An 8,373-nucleotide genomic window follows, 5' to 3' on the forward strand; every position below is an offset into this window, starting at 1 on the left:
CTCTTTAGTGACACCGAGGCCGGACATCTTGCACCCATAGTAGCACGTGTCTGCGCAGCCGCGCTCGAAGTTCGTTATGATGCCGTTGACTGATGTGCTCTCGATCTGAAAAGAACAGGGGGACTTTTCAATCAACAATATATGTTCAATATGCCACATTCATATTCATATTTGATTGGTATTCTTTTCCCATACCTTCTAACCGGAGGGTTAGGCTTCAGCTTGTTTTCGACTCGACGTGTTTTAAGCGACTTTCTTTTTTTTTGTACTGGTATTTTTTTTTCGCCAGCCAATTGCAAATTTTAGAGGCAAACGCAAATGGTAACTGCCTGGTATACAGATACTACCCTGCCAATTGATACTGTCTTGCAGCCAGCCGTCAAACATCCTCCCACGCCAGGGGTGCTTCCTACCAGCCCAAGGCGTATTTGCCGCGGGACAGCTCTGCCGTGGGAGAATGCCGTCAAAATATCTGCTTAGAGATTAGCAGTGAGCTCGTGTGTATAGTATATCATTCAATCAACTAGCTATCCAATCATTCCTTCCTTCCCTTCCTCCCCCTCCCTTCTTTCTTCCCTTTCTTCCTTCGTTAATTCCTTCCTTCATTTCTTCCTTCCTTCCTTCATTTTTTTATTCCTCCACTCCTTCATTCATTACTTCCTACATTTCTTCATTCCTCCACTCCTTCCTTCATTTCTTCCATCCTTCATTCTTCCCTTCCTTCCTTCATTCATTACTTCGAATTTTTTCCTTCCTTCCTTCCTTTCTTCATTATTGCCTTCCTTTCTTCCTTCCTTTCTTCTTTCCTTCGTTACTTCGAATTTCTTCCTTCATTATTGCCTTCCTTTCTTCCTTCCTTTCTTCTTTCCTTCGTTACTTCGAATTTCTTCCTTCATTATTGCCTTCATTTCTTCCTTCCTTCCTTCATCTCTTTATTCCTCCGATCCTTCCTTCATTACTTCCGGTACATTTCTTCCTTCTTTCATTCTTTCACCCGTCCCTGTCCCTATCTGTCCGTACCATGCAGTATCGCGCGCTGGAGCCGCATGACGACAGGCTGGAGTTGTCCCTGGTCACCTCGTTCTCGCACACCGTGCTGTAGTAAACCCATCGGAACGACTCCTTACACGTGTAGCAGGTAAGACCCGACCCTGGAGAAAAAACACATCCAATGCAATTTCAGAGGGGGAAAAATGTAGTGTCGTGTGGCGCAACGGCAGAGTGCTCGACTCGGAACCAAAACGTCCGGGGTTCGAGTCCTGACATGCCACTGTGCCCTTAAGAAAGGCATTTTACACAATTTTCCTCAAGTGAAAATTAGTATTGTCTGTTCTGTATTTGTTTTTGGGACACAACACCAGCAACAGCTGCTTATGTCCTTACAATTTCAATTTTAATAAATCAAATAAAAAAATCTGCCAATAAATACTTCTATATAATATTGACAAGAGATTCATAATATAATATTACGCTAACAATACGGCAGTGTTTTTTTGGTCTAAGATACTGTCTCAATGTTAACGTAAGGATTTCTAACAGATAAGAACCTGTTGTAAGTAAACCATGTAAAATCTTTACGTTAACAACGTTAACGCTCTTCCCTGATAAGGTACAGTGAGAGGAACTTGCAATCTTATATTACATATGGTCACATGTGCATTTAGCCATTTGGGCAAGAATCTGCAATAAAGATTCATTCATTATAAGACGTTTTACCTGTTTATAAGCATGTGAGAACTCCTAACGCTAGCAGTAAGACAGTGGTTGGATTTTTTAAGGCGTTCCGTACCTGTTTGTATAAAAGTAAGCATGTGAGAACTCCTAACGCTAGCAGTAAGACAGTGGTTGGATTTTTTTAAGGCGTTCTTACCTGTTTGTAAGCATGTGAGAACTCCTAACGCTAGCAGTAAGACAGTGGTTGGATTTTTTTAAGGCGTTCTTACCTGTTTGTAAGCATGTGAGAACTCCTAACGCTAGCAGTGAGACAGTGGTTAGATTTTTTGGTCTAAGATAAATTTAGGTACATGTTTAAGGCATATGTAAGCATGAGATAACTACCTAGCGCTAGCAGTAAGACAGTGGTTGGATTTTTTAAGGCATTCTCGTTCTTACCTGTTTGTAAGCAAGTGAGAATTCCTAACGCTAGCAGTAAGACAGTGGTTAGATTTTTGGTCTAAGATAAAGGTGTTTAAAACGTTCTTACCTGTTTGTAAGCATGTGAGAACTCCTAACGCTCGCAGTAAGACAGTGGTTACATTTTTGGTCTAAGATAAAGGTGTTTAAAACGTTCTTACCTGTTTGTAAGCATGTGAGAACACCTAACGCTAGCAGTAAGACGGTGGGTAGATTTTTAGTCTAAGATAAAACGTTCTTACCTGTTTGTAAACATGTGAGAACTCCTAACGCTCGCAGTAAGACAGTGGTTACATTTTTGGTCTAAGATAAAACGTTCTTACCTGTTTGTAAGAATGTGAGAACTCCAACGCTAGCAGTAAGACATTTTGGTCTAAGATAAAGGTGCTCAAAACGTTCTTACCTGTTTGTAAACATGTGAGAACTCCTAACGCTCGCAGTAAGACAGTGGTTACATTTTTGGTCTAAGATAAAACGTTCTTACCTGTTTGTAAGCATGTGAGAACTCCTAACGCTAGCAGTAAGACGATGTCGTGTCGCATCGCGGTGTGGTCATGCTGCCCGCCTGTCCTGAGTCTGAGAGACGACAACACAAAACGTCATAAAGTATTCATGCCGCTGGAAACGACATTTAGTGGGATGATTTCCTGAGGGATCAAACCATAGAATCTTCATGAAAGAGACGTTACAGTACATGTAGTCTTCTTTCAGAAACGTTTAGACAACGTTAAACCTATAATAATCGCTTTAAGATGTAACAGAAATGTTATAAGTAGACATTTTAGAATGATTTTGGCAAAAAGAATATAGAGATGTCTTTTATACCGTATATATATATAACGTTACACATATTTATATACATGATACGTATTCATATTTTAATATACAAACGTTACAGTATAGAGTAATCTGCTTTAAATTCATACATGTTTAGAAAACGCAAAACCTCTGTACCGCTTTGAGATGTACAACTAGCAATTCTAGGAGAGAGAGAGGGGGAGAGAGAGAAAGAGGGAGAGAGAGAGTGAGAGATTACATTCACACCCTCAGTATCAGTGATGTTAATATATAAAGAGGGAGAGAGAGAGAGGGGGAGAGAGAGTAAGGCAGAGAGGGAGAGAGAGAGAGAGAGGGAGGGAGAGAGAGTTAGGCAGAGAGGGTGTGAGAGAGAGAGAGAGAGAGAGAGGGAGGGAGAGAGAATTACAGTCACACCCTCAGTATCAGTGATGTTTTAAAATATATAAAGAGAGAGAGGGGGGGAGAGAGAGAGAGTAGTATCAGTGATGTTAAAACATAAATATCGATATAGTCTCTACCAGACTTCTGGGAGGACCGAATGAATGCACCTGTGGCCTGATGAGAGGTCTGATAGAGACTATCAGCTAGACCGTGTCCCCTCGGTAATGCATGGACCACATAGCCGGTACACAAGAGAGACTTCCCCGCCTTCTCTCGTGTTCGGTACTGTCGGCGGATCCAAAACATCCACGTTCAGTTCGCGTACATTTGATCCTTTGTTGTCGCGACTCATTGTACGATGTTTCCAGAACCAACACTGATTCTACTCCATCACGTAGGGCCACAGCAAGTAATTTTCATGGATGACATCAGCGCGCGCATTAATTTTTGCCCGATTTTGGGGGGGAAAAAAAGAAATTTTGTTGCCCTCTGACAGTGGTCAACATGCCAAAAATGGTCAACGATGTCTGTTGCCATGTCGGAAGGTGGATGGCAGATAACTATGAAGAGAGGAGACAAGAAAAGGCTCTGATTTAATGTTTTGTTTCTTACTTTGATGCAGTGATACAATGTATGTGATGTTGGCTGCGTATATGTGATGTTCCCACTGAATAAAAACCATTTGTACAATGATTAAGTCAACATTTTAAAATGTAGGAACCTTGCTTTTTTTCGGCCCGCTCGCATTAGATTTGGAGTCTGCGGAAGATGTCATCCATAAAATTTACTTGCTGTGGCCTAGTGTGTAATCACTGAGTCAACTATGCCGTTACCATGGCGACGTTAGTACGCCCCATTAGTGAGTTCGAACCGTGTGTGTGTGAGTTGCGCCTTTGGAGACCTACATTGGAAACCGCAGAGGAAACGTCTTTTGTGTGGGCGATTTTCATTATTGATTAAGGCTTAATGTGCTTCATTCAGGTAAACTGTTCCCCGGCGGTGCCTATTGTAAATGGCCGCGCCGAGCGATAAGCATTGTGTGCCGTACTCATCAGTCACTTAGGAACCACAGATGACTCGACATTTACTGTATATAAAAACGCGCGTTTTCCAATGGGAATTTATGATGGCTTCAAATTGAAAAACCACTGGTCTGTGTGTAAAGTGTAATCACTTCTGTGAACGGATTGTGGTGTTTTAAGCAGCGTTTGTGGAGTTTTTTCTCTCTTTCTTGGCTTTATCTTAGACTTTTATCGCTTGAACTGTGGACGTCGGTCGCACCTGTGACTTTCTCGCGTCAATATATTAGGCCACAGCAAGTAATTTATATGGATGACATCAGCGCGCGCATTAATTTTCGCCTGATTTTGGGAAAAAAAGAAGAAAAAATTTTATTCACTACGGTGGCCTTCTGACAGTGGTCAACATGTCGAAAATGGGCATAGATGTCTGCTGCCATGCCGGAAGGTGGATGGCAGATAAGTATAAAGACAGGAGACAAGAAAAGGCTCTGATTTAATGTTTTGTTTTTTTACTTTGATGCAGTGATATGTGATGCTGGCTGTGTATACAATGTTCTCACTGAATCAAAACCATTTGTACAATAATTGAGTCAACATTTGAGAATGTATGAACCTTGTTTTTTTTTTTTGGTCCGCCTTGTTTTTTTTTCGCCCGCTCGCATTAGATTTGGAGTCTGCGGAGGATGTCATCCCCAAAATTTACTTGCTGTGGCCTTATTGCCACCCAGAAGATAAATGCTGATATATTTGAAAATCATTTCTGGCCTGCAGTGGGATTTAATGAGTGTATTTGTGCCGACGTTCCAGATGAAACCGGCGGTTGGGTGTACAAGTCCGATTTTTACTCCTTATTGAAGGAATGTAGACACTACGGGGGGTGGGCTGCATTCAATAAAAATCTTACGTATCTGGGGACGGTCCAATGTTATTGCCACACTGCGCTAAACGATATGCTCGCAATTAACGCTAATGACTTTGATTTTTTTTATAGTCCAACATGTAATCACAAGACGTGGTGACGGCACACTCAAGCTTTTTTCAACTTATATTAATGCCGCCACCAACACAGGGGACAATACAATACTCATTTTCACCTGAGTTAAGTGAAGAAAGTCGTGTAAAATGCCTTCCCCAAGGGCATAAGATCGGTGGCATGTCAGGGCTCGAACCCCGGACCACTTGGTCCCGAGTCGAGCATTCTACCTCTCCGCCACCGCATTTTGAATTGGTATGGACATTTCCGAGTGCAAAATTCGACATCATGGAAGCATGTCGAGTTGGAGCCAGATGTAGTGTTTAGTTTTACATGTATACGTTTTCTATATTTTCTTGGTACAATGTATATTTGCTTCTCTCACTATGCATGTATGTACTTGTAAGAATTGTTAACAATCCCAAATCACTGCATGGTTCACCTTTATAAATCATATTGTCTACAATGCACGTGTAAGCTACTCATATGAGCAATGATCATTAAGGTAAAGTACATCCAGGTAAAGTGCTCATAAATATATGGCCATTATATATTATATACTCTCCTAGCAGATTGTTAGGCTTCGGCTTATATTTTTGACGTGTTTTTAAGCGCTTTTATTCGGTTTTCTTCTTTTTTTGTACCGGTATCGCTTTTAAAGCCAGCAAATTAGATAATAGACAGAGAGAGGTAGAGACGGACAGAGATTGGATACGTTAAAATATGAACTACATTTGTATTGAAATATTGAACGTTGTGTATGTACAATATAAACTTAGACGAAAAATTCGCTTCTAGATATAGAACGCTCCCAAACCGGCTCAAAAAGGACCCGAATCGTAGCTGAGCCGGATCGAGCCAGATCAGAACCGGTTCGAAGCCGGTCTTCAAGCCGGTTATAATTGCCAATCTATTCGGATGATGTGGCGTCTAGCGGCAGAGTGTTCGACTCGGAACCAAGTCCCGGGTTCGAGTCCTGACATGCCACCGATCTTGTGGCTTTTTACACGACTTTCCTCACTTAATTCAAGTGAAAATGAGTATCGTCCTGTCCTGTATTTCTACACTGTATTTGTGTTGGTGGCTGCATAAGATATAAAGTTGAAATAACTTGAGTGTGCCGTCGCCATGTTTGGTCATGAAATGTTGGAATATAAAAAAAAATTATTCCGGACAATTTTATGTTGAATTGTCTACTGAAGAGACCACGGAAAAATATTGTATTGAAGAAACATTACATTTCCAAACGAGTCATGCTTGAAACTGATGTCAGCGTTAGGTAATCATTTTTCGCCAGTGACCCGAACCCTTCATTGTTCGCACTTAAGAGATTAATGTTGTGGCTTTTACAGATAAGGATATGGCAAATTTGCTGATATGTTGAAACAACACAGAATCTGAAAGGTGAGTTTGCACAGGGGAGAACATTTCTCTTCAGGTGGACATTACCTGGCGGTAACATCAAAAGGGAAGGGGGGACAAGGGGAAAGTTTTGTCTGAGGTACATATCCAATTGCATTTTCAGGGCGGCAAAATAAAAAATATAATCTCGATGAGAAAATATGTCTGATATTGAGATTTGCTTGCAATTTTTACCACATTTTTGTCATTATTTCGTACTTCAAGCGTTTGAAATGAACCAAACGCAAAAACGCAACAGTTTTCCGTCAGCGACATCGCATTTTTGCCTTATGCTATTGAATATGGTTGATTCAACCTACTCCATAAAAAAATGATCCAAATTGACTTTGAAAATACAGTTTTTATATATAATACTACCCTGTAATCTATTTGTGTGCCTTTAACCATAGACACGGCGGAGAAAATATTGGAAAAAAAGCGATTGTCTCTGAAGGAACATTGTATAAATTCGAACCTTGTCTGTGTTTGCAAAGCTACAATATCTATGATTCACACTGTAAATTTACTACATTTAACAAATCTCGATGTCAAAATATTTCCATAAATGTTATGAGACTGATTAAGATATGGTAGTATAACTGAAAACATCATGACTTAAAAAAACTTTGTGTTGATGTTATTATAGCGAGTACATGAATGTGCTCACAATTACACCATTTCTCTATTATTATTTCCTTGAATTCAAAACCAGCTTGTAAGATATTTACAATATTTGAAGTTTCAATAGTTTGTGCTTATAAAGCTGCATTTCTCCTCTGGTCTCTCAGTCACTGACGAAAGCTAGTGGATACTAGCTGAAACGTCTGACTGTTTCCAAAATCATATCCAGTTGCTTGAGTAACTGCTTTTTGGCGTATCTTACTCGTATCTGGGTGTCTAACCTACTCTCCAAGCAGAGCTTTGGGTTTTGGGTTTTTTTAGTGTGTTTTTAGGCTTTTTTATCGGGGTTTCTCTTTTGCACTGAATTTTTTTTCCCACCAAACCAAGCTTTCGACTGCCGGCAGAGGTTGGGTTTGGTGGGAAAAAAATTCAGTGCAAAAGAGAAACCCCGATAAAAAAGCCTAAAAACATGCTAAAAATACCCCCAAAACCCAAACCTCTGCTTGGAGAGTATGTCTAACCTTCATCGACGTATGTTTGAAGTTGTAGGACCACTTGAATGGGTACGGCGCTACGTTAAATCAACGTCAGGGAAGAACGGCCATATTTGTCCGATATTTGTTTTCCATATAGTTACGGAAGTATGACGTCAGCATGCGAGTAAGCATGCTCACCTGGGTCGCAACAAGTCTGGAATACAAGAATGGTATCTGGCAGGGGAGCTTTGCCCGCTGAACTGCCGTAAACCATGATTACTAGTATAGTAATGGTTCACATCGATGAAGGGTAGACATCCAGGTAATACGATACGCCAAAAAGCAGTTACTCAAGCAACTGGATATGATTTTGGAAATGGTTTATCAATGGTTTATTTATTTCACAAGTACACGTACAAGTAAAAAACAGTACAGTACTATGTTGGGCTATATACTAGTAGTATTTTTCACCTCGCAGCCATAGACTGAATTTTGTAAACATAGCACATACAAATGGTTCACTAAGTATTGATGCCATTAGATTTCTAAAATATATACACTATATATA

At 40.4% G+C, this 8,373-nt stretch overlaps 1 protein-coding gene across 1 annotated transcript in view; it reads right to left on the bottom strand.

Moving 5' to 3' along the window:
* The window catches only part of LOC109485419, a 22,681-nt gene that overhangs the window by 12,792 nt on the left and 1,516 nt on the right, over positions 1–8,373 (bottom strand). The gene's annotated exons all lie outside the window — the stretch shown is intronic.

This window comes from Branchiostoma belcheri, unplaced genomic scaffold, assembly GCF_001625305.1.
Source record: "Branchiostoma belcheri isolate BF01 breed outbred unplaced genomic scaffold, Haploidv18h27 scaffold75, whole genome shotgun sequence".
NCBI lineage: Eukaryota > Metazoa > Chordata > Leptocardii > Amphioxiformes > Branchiostomatidae > Branchiostoma > Branchiostoma belcheri.